Genomic DNA, 22,484 nt, shown 5'->3' with positions numbered 1-22,484 from the left:
TCCTCCAATGCAGATAATCAGGATTTGTCGTGTATTATTAATCCAAGTAGGTCTTTTTGGAAAAGCCACTACTGACAGACAGCCAGCTGAGGACACAGCCTTTCTTTCAGGGACGCTAATTTGTCTTTGGAGAACCTCATTTGCGTTGCAATTACCTGAGAAGAACCTGTAAGTGGATCCTACTGCTGACAAATGAGATGGAGTGGCCATTTGTGCTCTGTGCAATGGAAGGAGAGAAAAATCAATTGAGGAGTCAGGAGCACTGAAGTTTGTATTTTTTTCATAACTGTACACAATGCCAGGGAACAGTCTATTACATCTTACATATGAATTATTGTTCTAATATGGACTGTTTCAGATAATCATGCATTTTAATCTTTGTACTGGGAACTTGTTCTGTCACGCTGTCACGGATTGGTTGATTGTTATTTGCTGAGCTTGTGATTTGCTGAAAGCCATAGAGCAACTTTTTCAAGATATCTCACTCGCCGCTCATTTTGTATGTTTTTTCTTTCTTTGAGGCTCTCCTACTGTATCTCTCAAGCATCACTCCTACTTCATAAGTCTCCCATATTTGGCAGTTGCATCAATAAAGTGCCTTGTTCTTAATGATGCCCTCCTTAAATTACACATTCAACACAAAATGGATACAAAATATAAAATATATACATTGCTGTGGTATGTCACGGTAATGTTTGCCTATCACAGTGACCCTTTACCACCAACATCCCTTCAGGTCATTCTCGAGTTCATGGATGTTTGCACAAAATCTGGAGAAGTTCTGTTGAGGCATTCCTCAGATATCGCCTTGACAAGAATGACACTGACATTGTGTACTTGGGCTTTTGAAATATTTCCAGTTCATCCTCCAAACCCAGTGGGTGTTTGTACCAAATCTGAAGAAGTTCCATCAAGGTATTTCTGAGATATTGCGTTAATGAGACCGATATTATTTACATGTCGGGTAACAGTGACCTTGACCTTTGACCCCCACATTCTTTCAAGTACATCCTCGTATCTCAGTGGATGCCATCACTCCATCCATCCATTTTCTTCTGCTTATCCTGATAAGGGTTGCGGGGGGGGGGGGCGGCTGGAGCCTATCCCAACGGCTACGGGCGAGAGATGGGGTTCACCCTGGACGGGTCACCAGTCCATCACAGGGCCAACACATAGAGACAGACAACCATTCACACTGACAGTCACACCTACGGTCAATTTAGAGTATCAATCAGCCTCGTCCCCTCTTGATGTCTTTGGACTGTGGGAGGAAGCTGGAGTACCAGAGAGAACCCACACAGGAACAGGGAGAACATGGAGACTCCACACAGAAAGATCCTGTGCCTGAGCCGGGACTCACCTGGAACCTTCTTACTGTGAGGCGACAGTGCTGACCACTGCTCAGTGGATGTTTATGTCAAATTTGAAGAAATTCCCTCAAAGCATTCTTAACATATTGCCTTAACAACAATGAGACGGCTGTAAAAACGTAGAGACAGACAGAGAATTTAACGCATTTGCTCTTTTTAAATAATAATTAAATGTGTAGTAATATATAGGGTCATACAGTGGTAAAGATAGCTTAATTAAATAGCTTAGCAATTAAGAAATATGTTGCTCAATTGTTATGTAGCAGATGCTTAACCTTCTGTAGGCACTGTCATGTGTGTGGTGAACAGAGAACAGCTGCAATGAAACTGTCGTGCTGAGGGAGAGGATTAAAGGTAGGCGGTGTAAGAAAAGTTACGTTTTCTTTTTTCTTCTTTTTTTTTTTCCAGCAGAGGTGGCGTTCAGCTATATTAAGAAGTGTTCCAGTAAATCTGCTCCCCTCCCTTGGATACTTTACACAGCTGCTTCCACCTGCTGACTGTCTTTTCCCTTAGTTAGGATTTGTCCTCTTCCTTTGAACCCAAGAGCATATTGATGTCTATAATTAGCTCCATCACTCTACACCAATGAGCTTGAAGCTGGCTGCCATTAATATGTCTGTGATTCACGTACTCCACCCAGCCGCTCACGCAGTTGTTTTCAAGCTTTATATGCCATGCATGTTTAAATTATTCTCTCTTTTAAACCTCTCCTCTGTTATTTAACCTCCCTTTAATATTCCTTTTAAACCCCACTCCCCTTTACCCTCACTCTTTCCAATAGACCCCAGGTCTCTCTCTCTCTCTCTCTCTCTCTCTCTCTCTCTCTCTCTCTCTCTCTTAAAGATAAAAAGACATGCAATTGGTGTATGAGATCTGACGGCAGTAATCACAAAAGCACTGACCTGTTCCATACTGAGAAGATGAGATGGCTTCTAAGCTGCCAGATGGACTCCTGAAAGGAGATGCTTTTCATAAAAAAGTTAGAGTGGTGAAAAAGTACACGTATGTGTGTGTGTGTGTGTGTGTGTGTGTGTGTGTGTGTGTGTGTGTGTGTGTGTGTGTGTGTGTGAGTGAATGTGTACCCACCAATACTGCATGGTGCAGACACCACGGCTTACATATGAATTCTTTGGAAAACAGTAACAACTGTTAAAGCCACACATCATTACATTTGCTCTAAATGTAGAACTGTGTAGCCATGCAATGTTTCTTCAACAAAATCAACACCCGAGAGTCATTCTATTACGTGTTTTCTATCTACAAATCCAGCTGTAATCTATGGCAAGTCATAAAAAACACAAAATATATAAGCAAGATGCAATAACAGCCTCTAGTTTACAGATGCCTCCTAATACTCCCTCAAATTAAAATCGGCATTCAGCTTTTTTACCCCAAGGATCTGCTTTTATTCTATGTATTTATGTGCTTTTACATTATTCACTTTTTTGCTAACAACCCTGCTGCAAAAACATCTTCATCTGGTTGCCATGCAAATCAAACCAGCTGATTGGTTGTTCTCTCACACCCATCTCAGCCCCTCCTGGTCGAGCCACCGAGAGACTGGTGGAGTGTGGAATTGTGCTTCATGTAGGAAGGCGGCCGGGTTGGTGGTTGTCCTGTTTGTTTTCACAGTGAAATGCAGCCTGTTGTGCCTTTGTATTTTATACATCTGCATTTCCAAGGAGAGAAAAGCCCACATCCAACAGACCTGAGGCTTATTATCAATTCAGAGGGCTAAGGTCGCTAAGTTCTTGTCTTACTTCCGCTTGTTTGTATATGTTTGACAGGTGATCCATCAAGGCTGTTACCTAACACTCCTGAATGTGCCAGAAAAGTCTTTAATGAGACTCTTAAGTTCGATGCTTACACCAAATTGGTCTTTTGCACATCGACAAATGATTCAAATGGACTGCAGGTATACTTTCATATGGATAACAGGTACCACAATGTCACAATGCTTTTTTATTTCCATAAATACGATCTCAAATGTGCCAACTTTGCTTGAAATTATTATACATTTGTATCATTCTGTCATAAATATATCTTATGAGGATTTTTTTGTCAAGATTTTGTCAACTTAAAAATGTTACCTACATGTTTGCACACATTTTTTTTTTTTAGAATATTTACAATAAAAAGTATCCTCCATATTTATAAAGCTTGCTAGTAAAAAAAAACAGGAGGATAGAATGGAAATAAATAGAATCTGAAAATCAGGAAAAGAAAAGTACGGTTTTGTTTATTTTTTGACAACATAATACATTTTACAGTATTTTAAATTTATTACAGGTTTCTTGTTTCTGTTTAGAAACTAAAGGACCCACCAACAGGGATGGGCAACAGAGGGAAGAGAAACTACTGCTGCATCCTGGAAGTGGTACAGGATGATGGACGATATGCTTAGATCTAAACATCACATTAATCCTCCAGCCCAGTGCGACTACACCAAGGACGCAGCAGCAGTTTCTCCTCCACCACATACGCAGGTGAAAAGGAGGGACAGATCATGAAGAGGAGGACACACCAGTTCTGGAGCACAGGGAGCCAGATTGGCTAGTGTGGCTCCAGGAAATAGAGAGCAGAGATCTGAAAAAGGGAGAGGAGACCATTGAGGCGAGAAGAGCATGAGAGGACAGCGTTACAGGGAACAGAGTTGGAGAGCAGAGAGGGAGGACGGACTCGCTGTAGAGCCACTGGACAGAGAATACAGGCATTCTGAGGGATTCACAGAGATGATGACAGGCTGATGGTCATTTCAGAGACTCACCACACACACACACACACACACACACACACACACACACACATGCACACACATCTTATTTTGCAATGTCATCTTAGTTTTTCCATAATGAACATTTTATGCTAATTTGCTGGCGGGGGGCTGTATTTTCAATATTCATCTTGCCTGCACGCTGATATGAAAAGCGAGAGGTGTGAGCTCAAGCATCTGATTTGATTACTTCAGATTCCACTTGACAAAATGATAAAAGACTTGAAACTCAACTTTGACTTTAACACCAGTGACTCGTGACTTCTTTGGAGTCTTATGACTTGAAACACTCAATACCAAACCCGAACGGTTAAAATAACGATGCCAAAAAAAGGGAATCCAGATACTTTCTCTGATTGTTGTTCCACTGAGGATCCATCTGTCAGATGTTAATCCACAGAGCAGAGGAGAAAAATTCACAAGTACTGTGTTGAACCGTCTCCCAGTTTCAGTCTGGGATGCAGACCCCCTCTCTACGTTTAAGAGCAGACTTAACACCTTCCTTTTTGATAAAGCTTATACTTAGGGCTGGCCTAGGCTCGTCCTTAGATATGCTGCTATAGGCGTAGATTGCCGGGGGATCTCCCATGGTGCACTGGGCTTCTCTGTCCTCCTATACTAACATGTTACTAACTCATCTTCGTCTCCAGCGCCTTTGTGCTTCCCCACTTCCCAGATTCCTGACTGCTGCTGCTGCTGCTAGAGGAGGCTGCAGACCTGAAGAGGCTCAAGCTGCCACCCGTAGCTCCACCTGCTCACATCCCCGTCTGTCCATCAGTCTCTTCCTTTCTCTCTCTTGATCTCTGTCCCTCTCTTTCCTTCTGTATATCTGTCTTCCTCCACTATCCATCTTTGTCTCTGCCCCGCTCTCCTACTCTCTTTCCCCCAACCGGTCAAAGTAGAGGGCCGTCCCCATTGAGCCTGGATCTGCTCCACCTTCCTGCCTGTTAAAAGGAAGGTTTTCGTCGCCGCTGTTGCAGGATGTGCTTGCTGATGGAGAATTGTTGGGTGTAAATTCATTGAAGGAGTGTGGTACTGGACCTGCTTTACTTGTAAAGTGAGGTGAGATAACTTTTGTCGTGATTTGGTGCTAAACAAATAAAATTGACTTGATTTGATATTTATTGACATGTTTTCATGCCGAGGAACAGAAGGTTTGTTGTAAAGCAGCATACAGCGGGACACAGAAGTCAAAAGTCATAAATTACGCCTTTATCCAAAACTCTCTTTGCCTGCATTAGTAGAACTAGTGTTATTCTCAACATTCGCTGAGAAAAAAATGAAAAATTACAAGATCTTTTCATATGGCATGTGAATTTGATGCATTTGCCAAAAAGTCAACATGTGAGCCTGTGTGAACTGCAGGCCTTATTTCAGACATCATTGAAAACCATTTTGTGTGTGTGTGTGTGTGTGTGTGTGTGTGTGTTTGTGTGTGTGTGTGAGTGTGTGAGAGAGAGAGAGACGAAGGAATCAGATGTTCATCACTACTTACAGGTTTCTGGGTTTCAGGACTCATTCCTGGACTGCTATTTTGGGCAATCAAAGTAATTTCACTGTGTGGATCGATAAAGGCTGTTTTCAATAAGTAGGATATGTGATTGATCCTGCAGGCCACCATAGGTTCTCCAACTTGACCGCTGTGTGTCCTAAACTAATTGCTTGAATGTGTCCTTGCCTAACACTGATGAAAATGTTTCAACGACAACATGGACTATTTTTTGCTGCATCAGCCTCCCGTACTTTGCTACTGAGCACGTCCACTGACCTAAATTCATTTAACTCTCATTATACATCCTACAAAAAAAAAAAAAAGGAAAACCAACACTATATTTGCTGTTCAGGTCTTGTGACCACTTTTAATCTGGTTCAGATCAGTGCTTTGGCTGACGTGTGTGTTTGTCATGGTTGTGCAGTATACAATTAAAAAACAAAAAGCCACATATTACATCAACCCACCATGTTACATTTCATTTAACAAATTAATTTACTACCCCACACCATTTACTTCTTCATTATGTTGACAAAATGCCACCATTATGGATTTTAACATTCCAGGGAAGCAAAAGGATATTACCCAAATTAATAACCAACACCAGAGATTTGATATTGAAAAGACTGCTCCACATGGTACATTTTCTGGTTCTATGACTGTCAAATTCCTGAGCAAGTTAAAGCCTAAAAGATGTTTAATTATGTTTTGCAGTGAATTTGATGGTGGGTTATTGAAATACTCTCAATAAAATATATGAATTTCATATCATCATTTCTTTTCAATGGCTCACACTTAGGCGATTCAACCAACATTTAACAACAAAAAATGTCCATGTAGTCCAGAGGGAAATATAGAGTTGTGTTCTGAAGTATGGTAAAGCCATGCAGTTAAAGGAACACATCAAATATTTGAGCCATTTGCTCGTTTGTCGACGTCTCCATAGCGGGACGAGAAGAAAGAAACCCTTCTCTACTCTTTGCCGTGTTAGTGAGCTGAGATCCACAGACACACGCTAATTAGCTTAGCACAAAGAATGGTAATGGATGGGCAAGTTAGCATAGCAGAAAAAAATAAGCAAAGACATGTCCAAAATATTCTTTGACAAGAATAACATTCATCTATTTTCTATACCGCTTACCCGTCAGGGTTGTAGGGGTTGCTGGAGCCTATCCCAACTGACATTGGGTGAGAGGCAGGGTTCAACCTGGACAGGTCGCCAGTCCATCACAGGGCCATCAAGAGCAACTGGGGGCTCAGTACCTTGCTCAAGGATACTTGGACATGGTCACCGAAGTGAGGATCGAACCAGCGACCCTTCAGTTACTGGATGGGCACTCTACCTGTGAGCCACGCCGCCCCCACAACGACATTCACTATGAAATAATTTATGACAATTAGATGTTGCACTATTAGAACCAAATAGGAACTACTTTTCAGTGCACAACTTATCAGGAAAGTAGTGATACATCAGATTCTTTACAGTGTCTCATAAATGTATATCTCATAATTAATGTTAAAAACAGCCTTACATATATCAATCAAGGTAAAGACCATTTTTTGATAAAAGTATGTCGGATGAATTTTGACAGAGGTATCCAAACACATCCAGTCCACAACCTTTCATCGCGCTTAGCTAACTAGCAGTCAGTGGGTCTCAGCTCCTTATCGCAGGCACAGAGGAGAGAAAGGCCTCTATCTCCTTGTCTGGTTCTGAAAGGACAGAAAATAAGCAAATTTCTAAAATAGCTGGTGTCGTCCTTTAGGTAGGCAAATGATCATAGTGGTTTTAAAAACAAAGACAATGTTGCCTGGCGATCAAACACACAGTCATCTCTTCAGGCAAAGACTGATTTTGTTGACCTCGACTCCCTTATTTCACAAAATTCGTTGCTATATATGGTCACTGTCTAATTTCCTCATTTGCTCCGGTCATAAAAACGGCTACTGCTAGAGGGCATCTGTCACTTGAAGGTGAATATATGTTGTTTTGGGGCACTTGCATTTACAACAGCGGCCGTTATTCTTGGGAGGAAGGTCTCTGTAGAGCTGTGCAGCATTTACTTTGGTTTACACCAAGCTCTCCGGCGATCTCCCAAACACATTCATGGCCGACTGTTGCTCCCACTAAGTCGCAGTCATCTGTCAGTCTGAAAAAGAAGAAACAGACTAAAATAAAACGACGAATGAACAATAGGATTACTTGTTTTATTGATTTTTTTCTTATAAAGGCCGTGTCAAGTCGGCCAGTACTGGCCCCCGAGTAATGTCTATTAAATAAATATAATAAACGTAGAAAATAAATTCAGCATCATGCTGCTTTCTGAGACACAATTATCTGCTCTAATGCAATTTTTGAGATGTAAAGATCAGCCATGCAGTGAATTCATGCCTCTTCTCCTTCTGTTGTGTTAAGCAACAGCTCAACACTGATAAATGTGTCCATAACCTTGGCAAAAGTCATCCTGAATACAGCACATCAGGCTTTCAGCGAGAGGTTGATGTCAAATGTACAGCCATTACTCTTGGTAATATAACTGGTGTTTATTAGGATGCAAGCTGTGCTCCAATCCACATCAGCACACAGCATGAAATATGTAAAATATAAAAGAGATCTGTTTGGAAACTGATGGGTTTTGTTTTGTAATTAAAAAAAAAAAAAGATTTAATGAGCATTTTCGAACAGAAGCTTTGAACTTCGCAAATACAGTATTACTTTTGATTACCCATTAAAAGCTATTTAATCATATTGGACATGCGGCCGTGTCATAATGAAGCTTGGTTTCTTCCATTCAGTTGAAGCTACAAAAAAAAAAAAAAAAAAAAAAAATCAATCCTTCCCGATTTAATTAAAGGCCAAGCTCACATTACATCAAGCATTTTCATCCCGACTGGGGTCTCCTTGTGTGGAGCGAGCTCCTGTTTTGCTTGAGTGTTTATATATGGGGAAATACTTTGGCATTGTTGGCATTTATTTGGATGTGTGACCTTTTTAACATGCTTTCAATTGGAGGCCATCGTGTTTTCTCACTGAAGCAAAGGTTTTGTGAAAATGCCACAGAGTGGCAGCGTATAATGGGAGAGTATTAGGGAGGTAGTTAGATATGTCTCCCTAAGACTGATAACATGCACATGCAAAGAAATCACGCTTGGGAGGATTTAGCTGGAGCCATAAATACGATTCACCACTGTTTATTGCTGTGTCTCTGCATCCTTTACTTTGTTCTCCACAATTTCATATTAAATTAAATTCCTCTTGCTTTTCGCAGTGAGTCATTCACAAAGGTTTTCCTTCTTATTACAGGGAACTTGTAGAGGCTTGACACTATGATAGATGGAGGCACTTCAAAATTGTTCCATCAGCACCCTCTCTTCACAAGAGTCGAAGAGGAGTGAAATGTCATAGTTTTCTTAAATTCTTCATTCTGCTCAAAAGCTACAATCTGTGCAATCAACAGCGCGAACACTTTTACTCAATCAAGAGCCAGTAGCGACACCGCTTGACTGGTGTCAGTAATGCTGCCTCGGTGCTACACGTGCTGTTCATTTTGATGGCAACAGTGCGGTGCCGCGAGCCTGCTCCTCAAATAACGATGAAATTTTAACTGAAAAACATGGCCTACGTTAGGGCTGCTAGCGCCACAACTGAGCTGTACTGTAAGTGTCCCAGGAGAGGCCCTGATGTGCTCACATCCAGGTTTTTATATCTAGAAAAATAGCACTGACAAATTTTTCACTAAATATTTCCATCCCATTTGTGTTTTGCAAAACACCTCAGACCAGTGGAGTCTGATTCTGTACAAGATGAGTTTAGGCATTCGTTTATTTATTGAAAGGGATATTTTGTCAACTCTCGTATCACTTCTTGGACAATGAGATAGCCATTTTATAATTCTGTCTTTTTTTTATGTACTTGAAGGACAAACAACACATTGCCCTTGTGTGATGATGTGCCTTCCAGGGTGACCTTGACCTTTGACAACCAAAATGTTTTCAGTTGGTCCTCATGTCCTAGCGGATGGATTTCTGTCCAGGCAGTCTTTAGATCTCCCATTAACGAGAACACAACACCAGCAGCTTCGGCTGATGAAGCGCTCTGTTGTGTAGCTTCACGTTCATTCTCAGCGGTGAGGGAGAGCTGCACTCCTCAGGCCCTCCAACGCCCTGCTGCTCGGATGATTTGGAGTGATGTTTGCTCAGGGAAATTGCAGTTCAGTAGCCGTTGAGGTTTTGGAGGCCAAAAGGATAGAGACATTTTAAAGCTGGCAATGAGTTAGTTTGGATTGTCAAGCTTAGCAAAGACCCCCCCCCCCCCTTTTAAATTTCTTCTCTTGAATATTGGTTGTTTTGGTCTTACTGCTGTAGGCAGAAGAAAATGTACTCCTTTTCTTCCTGTTTCAAAATAAGAGTCTCTTGTTCAGGCTTATTTGCCCTGCCGTCATTCTCAACAACCAGGAACACCTGAGGAGCTGCAGATCCGAGGCCAGAGGATTTTTTTTTTCTTTTCTGTATTTGCACAGGGTTTAATTACAGATGGATAAAAGAAAAAAAAATTGCTGGATTTGAAAATATCACAATTTATTGTGTCAAAATTTAAGAAGTGTTGACGTATGTCAGCTGTAATTGCTACGTAGGTGACAAGATGCATTAAACGATCGCAGAACCTGATTCCTGCCCTCTAACTGTCAAATCTGTCGACATTTTCTTTTTTTATTAACCAGCTCTCAGCTCTGCCACAGCTCATACTGGGTTTCTCTGGCTTTGTCCATCCATCCTCTTGTTTTGCCGTTCTTTTCTTTTCAGAGGAAAGTTCAAATATTAACTGCGAATGGATTTTTTTCCCCCCGCATTTTCTGAGCAGCTTTGTTTATGATTATTGTTGTTGGAGCAAAGTTTCATACCCAGGAACTGGTTGATATGTTGGCAACACACCAGTTGTCCTAAAGGGGGGCAGCACTGCAACACCAACGGATCGACGATGACAAAACAACAGAGTACAGAATTACATTGTTTCACTTTTGTCCTACTGATCCCTTAAATTTATCGGCCCTGTGTTCTACTGATCCTGAGGAACAATTAAGAGCAGTAAATGCGATGCTTGTTTCCTTTTCTGTTCAAGTTCAGTTCTCTAAATTATTCAGTTGATGTAAACCGCTAAAAAAATATTGCTGTTTTTTTTTTTTTCACATCTGGTGTCCACCTCCACACCTGTGCTGCATGTGGGTGTCAAGAGCCAAGTTATTCTTCGGTTTATGGCTATGGGGGTTTTTGTACAGAAAAGACCATCCTGTTCTCGTTCTCAGGTCGACCAGTACAGCAAAGACAGTTCGATCGTTTGCATCTTACGTTCTTGTTGAAATGCATTTGGGAATGCTGTCATGACCCGTGAATCATTCCCTTTCACGTACCGAAGATTATTATTATTGTTTGGGAATATAATATATTACTGTGAAGAATTCCAGTCATCCGGGTCAGGGTGAATCTAATTGCTACACGAAGGTAAATTAACAGACGTCTCACCTCTTATCTGAAAGGCCTCTTCACTTCACTGCTGTTGACTAATTTTATAAATATCATTGTATAGACTCTCTTCAATCCCATCTGAAATATTATGATAAATAAATACTGTCATACATAATGTATTAGGACTGTTCCTTGTGTTTATTAATTCTAAGGATGCTACAGTATGAAGTCAAGCATCTCTTGCATCATTCAATATTGTATGTTTTTCATTATTAAGGAACCGGAGAGAGTCAAATTCCAGTATTCCCCACCCCAAAATATTTCAAATCAATACAATTGCATTTATTTCTTGAGTAAGTAGCTGCTTGCTGCTTTGTAAGCAACGAAAACAACATTAAAAAGTTGGGGATGGAAACAACTTGCTCAGACTTTGAGCACCTATTCAGTGGTGATAAAAACATAATGGTGATCACTGCTGTTTTTGTCAAATTTGATTTGCTGGAGCTGAAGATTCCATAGTTTTCGTTGTTTCTCTCTGAAATTACTGACAAAAGAGCTTTTGAAAAGGTTGAGTTTAATAAGCGTTCAAGCTTTGTTTTGGTAAGAGACCGAGAGCCACAGTTAAGAGGGGGAAGGAAACTGGTTTGACTCATAATTTATCAAACGCTCTCGCTAGATAGACAATATTGATTTAAGATTCTGAAAGGTAAAGCCAGTGGGAATCTGGAGGCAATCTCTCTTTTATGCATTCTTAAACCTGCAGAGCATATATATGTATATATATATATATATATATATATATATATATATATATATATATATATATATATATTTGGTTTTTTTTCTGTGTGTGCTGCAGTGTACAATTTGTCCTGCCTGCTATATTGTCTTGTGACTTTTGAGTGATTTGATGTCAGACCTCACCTCACGGCTTTGTTCGGGCAATAATATTAACACATTAACGTATGAACAACATTAACAGGAGGAGTAGGACCCATGTTGTTCAAGTAAAAAGTATTTATTCTTAGAGGCCCCTCTTCACAGTCTTGCCAAGGAAGCATCATGTAATTCCCAACTCCTCAAACGCAGAGACTTGGTCAGTCAGTTTTGGATGTGCAGAAAACACACACAGGCGCGCACACACAGGCGCGCGCACACACACACACACACACACACACACACACACACACACACACACAAGCACGAACGAAAGAAAGAAAAACGATGCATTCTCTTAAAATATTCATACAAAACACAGAAGCGACAGGAGAGCAAAGGTAAGGTGTGTCCTTTTTGAATGTGATTCAGTCTCTATTGGTCACATGACACAAAAGCTACAAAAACAAACAAAATCCAAACAAGAAACCCAGGTGAAATTTGGATTAAAATAAAGACAGTAAATTTTCTGTGAGGAGAGGTGCGTATCCAGTCATGCAATAATTTCCAGTATTGATTTGTTTTGAGTCACATCATAAAAAAACTATTGGAAAAACAATTAATTTTCTATTGAAATCATATAAAACTGAACTAGGAACATAAAAATGTCTTACATGACATGAAAGCTAAAAGAAGAAAGCACTGAGCTGAACTGAATTTGGTATTAAAATATTCAAATAAAATAGAAGAGATAGAGAAATGCAATAAAAAGACAAGTGTGTCTTGTTTGTCCGGTCTAGTAATAACTTGGAATCCCTCAGTCACTTAACATAAAAGCTACTGGGGAAAAAATTGCATTAAAATATTCATATAAAATAGATGAAGGCAATAAAATAGAGTGAGGGGATGATTTTGGGAGCAGTCCAAGCCTGTTTATGTTTAGACTTTTTAGTGCACGAAGGAATCCTTGCATGTTCATTTTCACTCCTCACAATTGTTCTAAGAGCAATTAATCAGAGCAGCCATGACGTATGACAGGGAAATTATTTAAAGCTGGGTTTGTTTGTTTTTTTTGGGGTTTTTTTTTTAGGGGGGGGGTGGCTGGATTTTAGGGGTCTGTCAAAACAAGCAGTTGCAGTTAACTGGTAAAGTTTTGCACAAGAGGGCAGTGTGAACATAGATAAACATTCGTTGAGTGTTCTCTAAAATTGATTGGCGTGAAGAAAACTGAATCCCAACCAACACATTTCATGTGTACAAGAGGTCAGAATTGTGTTCGGTGGTTATTTTGCAGCAGCCTGGAGGTGGATGTGCATGACTGCCACCCTCAAATGACTGTGGGGCTTTAATACACTCCACATTCAGATTCTACTATGGAATAAAACACACACACACACACACACACACACACACACACATCCCAGCGTGATTTTTCTCATCTTTAAAACTGTAGAAAATCTGGTTTTGTTTTTTTTTTGTTAAATGTATTTATTCGATTTTTTTCAAATTTTATATGTTGATTCTCAGGACAGTCAGTGCGACGGTGCTGGTGAGAGCTTAGCAAATTGCTAATGAGCTACGGGAGGACAGGTGAATGGGGTGCACCTATTGTTTGCAGCCTTTGACAAATTACATGACTTTCAGAGAGCAGAAGTCTGTGCTGCTTGGTTCTACAGGCAACAGTGACCCCTTGCTCTGGTTAGCTGGCAGTACGATTGAATAACCTTTTCCTCCTGTCTGCATTAGAGACCCCAGTTCACACTCTTAGCTTTCTACAACAAATCAACTAAACTTTGATATATATATATATATATATATATATATATATATATATATATATATATATATATATAAATATATATGTGTATATACATATATATATACGTATGGGCGTGATGAAGCCAAATGCTGTATGTATGTATATGTATGTATGTATATATGTATATATGTATATGGGTATACATATATATATACATACATACATATATATATATATATATATATATATGTATGTTTTTTGAGGCAAAAAGAACACATCCTAAGTGTGAACAACTTAAATATAATGATCAACAGATCTTACGTCAGCTCCTAATGCACTTTTATTGGCTGTTTTCTTCTCTCCTTTGCTGAAAGTCCTCTCGCAACGTCACCGACATTGAAGTTTAAAAGAAAATGACATGCTTTCACATCACATGAAACCATTAGCAGAAAAGTAAAGACACCATTATGAACTGTACAGTAGAGCTTTCCACTCCACTATGCACTGCCTGTGGATAGATTTCATCACAATGACCGTGTCCTTTTCACTTATCTTTCACTTTGCCTTCTAAAAGGAAATGACAATTTACCTGCTGGAATTATTGTCACATTTATGTTGTCCTCTTCACAAGTTAAAGCACAAGTTCTTTTCTCATTTCTTTCCAGAACGGCAAGAGAATCACTGTTGAACTTTAACCAGACTTGCCGTTTCTCACCTTTAGCACACAACAGACATCACCTACTGAAAAGACTCAATTTGCCTTAGACAGGGATGTCGTCTGGGTAGAGTGTGCAGGAGCATGATGCAAAAGGTTTATAATTTGGTCATAAACCACCGAGTCTCTTGCTGCTCCTTGAGTTTGTTGGCCAATTTTGGCAATGGTCCTCACAAAACAGAAGCTCCTGAATCTCATTATCGCTCATTCTCTTGGCATCTTCATATAAATTATATTTCTTGCTCTTTCCAAATCTTGCTCATTTGGGAATTCTCCAAAAAAAAAATTACCTGCTATATACTGTGGGCTCTGGACTTTTTACTTGGCAGCTATCATGTTTAAATCCACACGGATTGTTGAGGTTTGCTGTGCATGTGTAAAAAGGGCTGCTGGACTCAGACATTCAAATGTGCTTGTTGTATTTGAAAAAAAAAGGTACTCAAACATTTGGGAAATTAGCTAACGGTCCATTCTGCCCAGAGTTGGACAGGAATATAGATACTTTTTTCTCTTTTCTGCGCTCTATTGAGGAGCTGAGACCCAAAGAAACCAGCTGACAGCTAGTTAGCTTAGCGCAATGAATGCGGACGGGCAAAGAGCATAACGCAGTCAAAAGTCACTGAACGTACTTAGAATTAGCGCTGGGTATACAATTTTGCGGTAAAATCATTTCAAATAGTGTGAAATGTTGTACAGAGCTGTGACTGACGAGCCACAGGTGAAACACGCAACACTACAAATAAAAAGGCGGGAAACAGGCAAAGGCAGGAAATATACAGCAAACAAAGACACAGGAGGGAAGTGAATTACAAAATAAAACAGGAATTGGAAAAAGGTCAGATGAAAAAAAAAACCAAAACACCAAGCAAAAGCAAAAAACATTAAGATTCAAAATTAAAGAGTTTATGATAATGGAAGACTTGGAAGGATGTGCGTCTAATGGACTCCCAAAGAGACGACTCTTATGAGGCCCGTTTGAGGGACATCTGTTCATCTCTGCAACAACTGCTGTCTTTCACTTCTCTATCAATCAACCTTTCATGTCTTTTTGGAAGCCATTTCCCACGTACACCCACTGCGTCATATACGTCACTGTTGAAATTTTTTTTCTTTAATTCCCTGCGGCCACAACCAATACTGATATTTAATGTCTTTTTTTTTTTTTAAGTGTTTCCTGATCAAAAGAAATTAATTCCGTGCGGGAAGGGATACAGGGGGAAAAAAAGATCATCATCCTCTTTGCTGTAATGAAGCCTAACTACTTCAGCTGATTAATTTTCTCCACTGAATGACTTACTTTTTTTTTGGGCTTTGCTTTGAGATCATTTTCTCAAAGTGGCTGACACGGGTTTAGCGGGTAGTTGTGAGGAGTCAGGAATGCAGTGCTGGATGATAGTCTACACCTGTAAGGACTAGCGGTAACTTGATTTCACCATTGAATTTTAAGCAGCACCAGAAGCTAAAGAAATAAATTTGAAATATTTACAGATAATTGTATGAAAGTATTTCTTCTTGGTACTGAGATGTTTTGGCCAGAGGGGGATGTCTCTAATCCCTACAATGGCTTCTCCGTGCTGGGAAAAATTAAAATAAATAAATAAATAAGCAAGACACCGTCTAGAACCCTCAATCAGGATTATACCTTAGGACACAGATTTACATTGTGTCCCCCTCCAGAACCTTAAGACATCAATATGATGCATAGCCAAATGACTTAATTCCCTGTGATTGACGTGGGTTTCAAGGACACATGGCGGCAACATTTCTCCTAGTTTATGTGATTATCCAACCATTTCCCAGTGTCTTTATGAGCTACGTGACTTTAAATAAAAAACAACAACTCTGCAGTTCTCTGCCTTTTGCTTCTAACGAGCCCAATTGAGATCCTCCAAGTGATTAATTTATTCTTGCAACAGGTTTGGTAACAATATATCTTACATTCAAATATAATGGCTGGACAACAAAAAGCAGAGTAGCATTTCTTTTTCATCGTTAATGTATTTCCAAAGATCTCAGTTAAATAAATGATAAAGCGCTATTAAAAGTTCATGGGCTTGTTCCTCTTATCTACGTGCAATAGTTGTAATTCTGCCAAGAATCAGCACCTTGTTACAAGTAACCACCACGTACTGGTGTAGACATGAAGCTGGCTTTTTAAACTTGAAACAGGAAGTAAGCTTGGACTGGAATAACTGATCAGATGGTCTGACAAGTAGAACAGAGAACTGACTAATCACACAACAAGAAACAGGTGTGACAACACAAGGAGCTGATTGGGTGAGAGACACAAGGGGCGGGGCTGTGACTTATGAGGCCTGATTAACAGACAGGACACAGGTGGATGCATTTAAAAAAAGGCAGGAAAACAGACAAGGACAGGAAGAACAGCAAACCAACACAAAAGGGAAATGAATTTCAAAATAAAATATGACCCTGGAAACTAAGGACAACAGTAAATAACAACGATCTTAGCAGTAAGATATTTAATTTCCGAGGTAAGTTCAGTGAGATTGCAACATTTAACCCTCAGAAAATGCAAGACCCATTATTAATTTCACTTCGTTTTACCATATTTCTACATTGCAGCTGATAGTAAAGAACAGGAGAAAACGATCCCAAATCAAAAAATGAGCACTCTGATGCAATAAAGATGTTCTGGATGTGAAACAAACATATTTTGACTCTATAACTCGACGTTTGCTGTGAGACTGGTGTTTTGTCTGGGACTGTCTGAGGTTTCAAATTCAAGCACAACTCATTTCAGATTACAGAAAAATATGCAGTTCATCTCAGGAGGTTTGGGCAAGGGCTTGCTTCTCTATGGGCACTGAACTATTGTCATCACCAAGAAATTATTATTTATGGTCTGTGTTAAAGGTGTGAAAAGGGGGATTTCTTGAGGTGAAGCACAATGTCACTGTGTTTGTGGTTTGACCTCTGAGGCCTCAGATATTTATCAAAGACTTCTTGCAGCTGGCTTTGTGCGGTATGTAGAGTGAAATAAGAACGAATTGAACGATTTTTCTGGTCCTTGATACTAAACTTTGTATACAAACTAATATACAGTATATCCCAATCTCCCAATCCAACATTTTTAAAGTTTTGGGTTTTCAAAAACTTCCACATGGATCCTCTTTTGAAGTCTAATCATAGTCGTGCTCAGCTGCATCCGCCAATGAGTGACATCCCCACAGCATTGCAGTCCTTCTTCACCAAACCAGAGATTCCTGGAAATCAAAAAGGAACATCAAATTCATAAAATATGTTTCCAAACGATTAGACGTTGACGTTGGTGTTTTCTTTGCCCCAAACCTTTCAAATTTAAGAGAAAATATTGTTACAGCATGGCACAGGAATTCCACAACACTCCTAATCCAACACACAATTTCCAATATCATATCACATTTAGGTTTAATCGATAAAAAAGACTTTGGGAACAAATTGCCTCTCCCCTGAATGTATCACAGGGAATGCAATAATAAGAATCTGGCATTAATTTGTCTCAAATGCACCAGTTTAAATATTATAGACTTGCAGTCTTAATGGAAGTTACACCAGACACACAACTCATTATTACCCTTGAAGGTACATTTGATCTAGTTTTGCCGCTGCACAAGGTGAAGAAGTATTGATCCTTGGACACAGTACGCGTCGATTGAGCAGTAATGAGAGTATCTGTGAAGATAGAATATACAAGGGCTTCATCTGTAGCCTGCTGGAGAGGACATCGTACAGCTTGTAGGACCTAGCAAAGACACACAGGCTGCATTGCCATTTTTAATATGCATATCATGGTGAAAATGTGAACCATTTATCATTCAAAATTGTATGTTTTCCATAAATCATTAAAAAAAAAGCTTCAAATCTGTATTCACAGCCTTCACTTTTTTTTCATGTGATCTCCATATTTTACGTTGTTACTATTGTGAATAATTTGACTGGTAGAGCCATAAATCTTCCTATGTGTATAAAGTTTCATTATTCTTCATTGAGCACATTTTTCATCTCTCTTCTCCTGCTGGCACACCATTTATAACCTGCGTGATGTGATTTAAAAATGCAAAATTGCAACAAATAATTATAAAATGTTTAATTGATGTGCTTAATGCGTTGATTTTACATGCAGTTGCCCTAGGAGAATACCAGATGTTTGATTAATCCGTCTAATTGTTGTACCTGAAGAGCTCAGAATGATTTAGGAACAAATTCCATAATAATTTATGGATAAAAACAGGCTAAAGAGGAGGTGCACCACATATTTGCTTTTGTAAAAACAACACCCCAAAAAATAATAAAAATAAACCATGATAAATCAGCAACTCAGGGTCTGGAGAGTAATCTGCAAATTGACTTTGTTGCATGTAAGAGTCTGGAGGCCATTTTTGAAAGCTACCCCAAGGAAATCAATTTTCTGGTGCTCATGCAATATAACATCGTGACTGGTATGAAGTGTCTATTATCCTGGCAATATAATCCTTCCAGTGAAATATATCCAAGAGCTGCATAAATGACACTTTTAGCAATTCAATATCCAATCAAAGTCCTGAGAAAAATAAAGTGCATCAGTAGAGTGAAGAATTTTGAACCTGTTTTAATCAGTGGTAGCTAATATGTGGCTAAACAAGACAACAAAGCATGACGCTTGTTGTTGTGACTGGGAAGTCATTCGTCTGTGATGTAGTGGTATCGTAGCATAACGTTAGCTTTGTACACCCAATAATGGGTTTAGGCTTCAAAATGATAAAAAGAGTTTGCATATGTAATGATGATCTTGCAAAATCAACAGGCATGTTTATTTTCAGCAATTATTTATTATCCATTTAAAAATTTTCTTTTGGTTGAGTGTATCCATGGTGATGCTAAGCTTTTCGTTAGCCTACAAAAATACCTAGACATCACACCTCTGCTAATTAGCTGAACAACTGTCAAGATTCTACATTAATCTATTTTTGTTGTTGTTGTTGTTCAGTATATTGAATTAAATTAATGCACATGAATCAGCATATCAGCTGTTGCATCAATGTAAATGTTGAATCTTGAATTTCTGCAAAAGTTAAATTTCATCTGTCGTCCTAAAGTAGATATACAAAAACCCAACAGTTCTACAGTACAGCAGATCGACTAAGAAAGGGAAATCCCACATCACATCTTGCAGACAGTACCTGATAAGATAAGATAAACCTAAATGGGCAATTTTCCTGACCCAAGAGATTTAACTCGACGACTGTTGGGGAAAAAGATACATACCTATTTTAGCATTACTGTGGCAACCGTGACATCAGCTCATAAATGTTTCAAACAACCTTTGCCTCTTTCTTTGAATAGAAATGTGATACATTGCTGTCAGGTGAAAAACATCATGAACAAAACTAATGCAGAAAATGGAAATTCAAGGTAAAAGACATTTCAGTACTCATTTCACAGTTCGACTGCCAAAAAACAAGGTTCAGTGCAGGATCGCCACCGCAAAAACCGCTTGGCACTGAACAATGCATGTTGCCCTTGGCAAAGTATGAGGATCTCACAAATTACCACTTGAAATGAGAAAATCCAGCCTCTTGATGCTCTACTTTGGTGTTTTATGGTTCAGCCTGTGCAGCTAGAAGCATACAGAGAACACTTTCTTCAATCTGACACAATGCACCCAAAAACAACAGCAACCGCTAAAGTTATGCATGAATATTATGGCAGAGGCATCGCCTGCATGACATGTCTGATACATATTTAAAATGTTATTCCCACCTTTTGCACAGCTCGGGAATGCTAAAAAAAAAGAAAAGAAAACATATGTACACAAGCTGGGGGATTTTCTTGGCCAAGAGGCCTTCATATTTGACAAAGAACTGAAAAACCAACAGCTGCTGATTAATCAGGAGGTTCAGGATGTTACTGGCTGGTTTTCAGCTTGGTATGGAGCTGGATGTCCAGTACACTTAGAAGCGCCCTTACATGTACTTGACAGCTCCGTAGAGTAAATGCCACTTCTGCTTATTTAGCAGCATCATTCTACTCTGTCTAGAGTGAGCCAAAAATAGCTCAGATTTAATGGATTTAAAGTTGTAAAAACATGAATTTTAATGAGTCCCATAAACACTTAACACTTGCAATCACGATATAGGATGATTAAGCCTATAAATGTTGTAAAATAATGTACAAACCTATAACTTAAGTGCAATTTCTATCCTAAGATAAATACCTAATATTGAGAAATAAATAGTGGCAAAAATGCTAAAACTGAAGAAAAACAGGTGAAGGTCATATGGGATCATATTGGATGATACTAGGTTGCTACTTAGTATGAACGTGTATCCTGGCATCTGTAGAAGGATTTTAAAAATTTGGATTAGTGTTTTCCTATTTCAAATCTTGTCCAAGCTCACCCTGGTAGTACTTTGCTGCAGTTCTCTATCAAAGAGTACATAATCAGCCGAATACTATTCCTAAAACTGAGAAGTTTTGTTGCCACATCTTTTTAAAATCTGGTCAGTCTCAAAGTAATTAAATAAATCTTTAAAAAATATGCATTTTCTTAACAATGCCGTAAAAAAAAAAATCTCAATCCAGATTTACATTTGAGTCTCGAGTTTTGCTAAGCAGCAGCGACCTCTGCTGACACGAAGTCGTAAAATACAGGATGCTGGTGCTTTCTCGTCAAGTAATTGCAGAACTGTTGCCCGAGTTTATGAATATCAACAAGTAACAAACAGTTGAGAACAGTTTTATCGCCTGAGAACAAAAAAGTGTCACAGCACAAAAACTTAAACGTTCTCCTTCTGGCCATGACGATCTTGGCTTGGTGCTTGGTTTGTCCTCCGGCCTTTTGATCATCTGAAAAAAGACACTATACTTTTCCAGAAAGTTGAAAGACAACACCCCATTAATAACCTCCAACTTAAAAAAAAAAAATCTCGAGAAGACGGTTACCAAGAATAGTTTGAATATTATGCACTAATAATATCCATGATGGCTCATAAAGCTGTCACTTTCCTGGCACCAGGTTGTATTTCCAGCATGCTTGTTGACTGGGAGCCAGGAGGGTCTCAGGTTCTCTGGCCCTTTGCAGAGTTAACGCTCAAGCTGGCAGCCTTCTGTTTGTATGCTAACATGCACTGAACAGCTTCACATTAGACCTATGATACGCCCCCCCCCCTTTTTTTTTTTTAAATTTTCTTTTAAAAGTAGGCTTTCATCGTGAAGTTGGTTAGTCATGGTAAATAGCTTGAGGCATTAGCAGACACCCAAGCAGCTCCTTTTGCTGCCCATTAGTGAGACGATGTTAAAATTCCCCGTGTAAGCTTGATTATTCAGTCCTGAAGGAGAGGGAAACAGGATCTACTGTTGTGCTTGAGACAAGTCGGAATAAAAGAGTAAACACGTACAGAATTTTTCGGAGTATGTTTTGTTGGAGTGTGTACGCTTCTTTTAGATCTGCATGTCTGATTCATGCACTGGATACAGTAAGGGATCTCTTATTGTGTGAAGGAATTTCCATTTCCCCCACCACACTCAACAAACAGGCTGGCTCTCCACTCATCCTGTACCCACTCATAGCATTCCTCTGGGCATCGTGGGGATACGAGTAAAATGTCATGAACATCCCTCCAGTCGTTGGCCAGGATATTTTAGTCTGGACCAAAGTGGTTTACTGACCTAAAGACAGAGAGATTGTACCATCTGTATGGCAGTATTGATTATAATGACTGTGAGTTTAGGATCCAAATTCAGCACCAGTCGAACATTTTCAAACCATTGGCATAGATGACCATTGTGTCACTGTCCCTGACAAGACTGTAGCATTTACATGTTGCCATGACAACCCAGGGGTTATGACACACAATTCTAACATATCTATTAAGTAGTCCATCCATCCATCTGTCCGTCCGTCTGTCCATCCATCCATCCATCCATTTTCTTCTGCTTAAGGGTCGCGAGGGGCTGGAGTCTATCCCAGGAGCCTTCGGGCGAAAGGCGGGGTTCACCCTGGACAGGTCACCAGTCCACCGCAGGTCCAACACATAGAGACAGACAACCATTCA

Source organism: Aulostomus chinensis, chromosome 19, assembly GCF_037954235.1.
Source record: "Aulostomus chinensis isolate RoL2024-O1b breed Wild chromosome 19, RoL_Achi_v1.0, whole genome shotgun sequence".
NCBI lineage: Eukaryota > Metazoa > Chordata > Actinopteri > Syngnathiformes > Aulostomidae > Aulostomus > Aulostomus chinensis.
Note: the sequence above shows the minus strand (reverse complement) of the source record.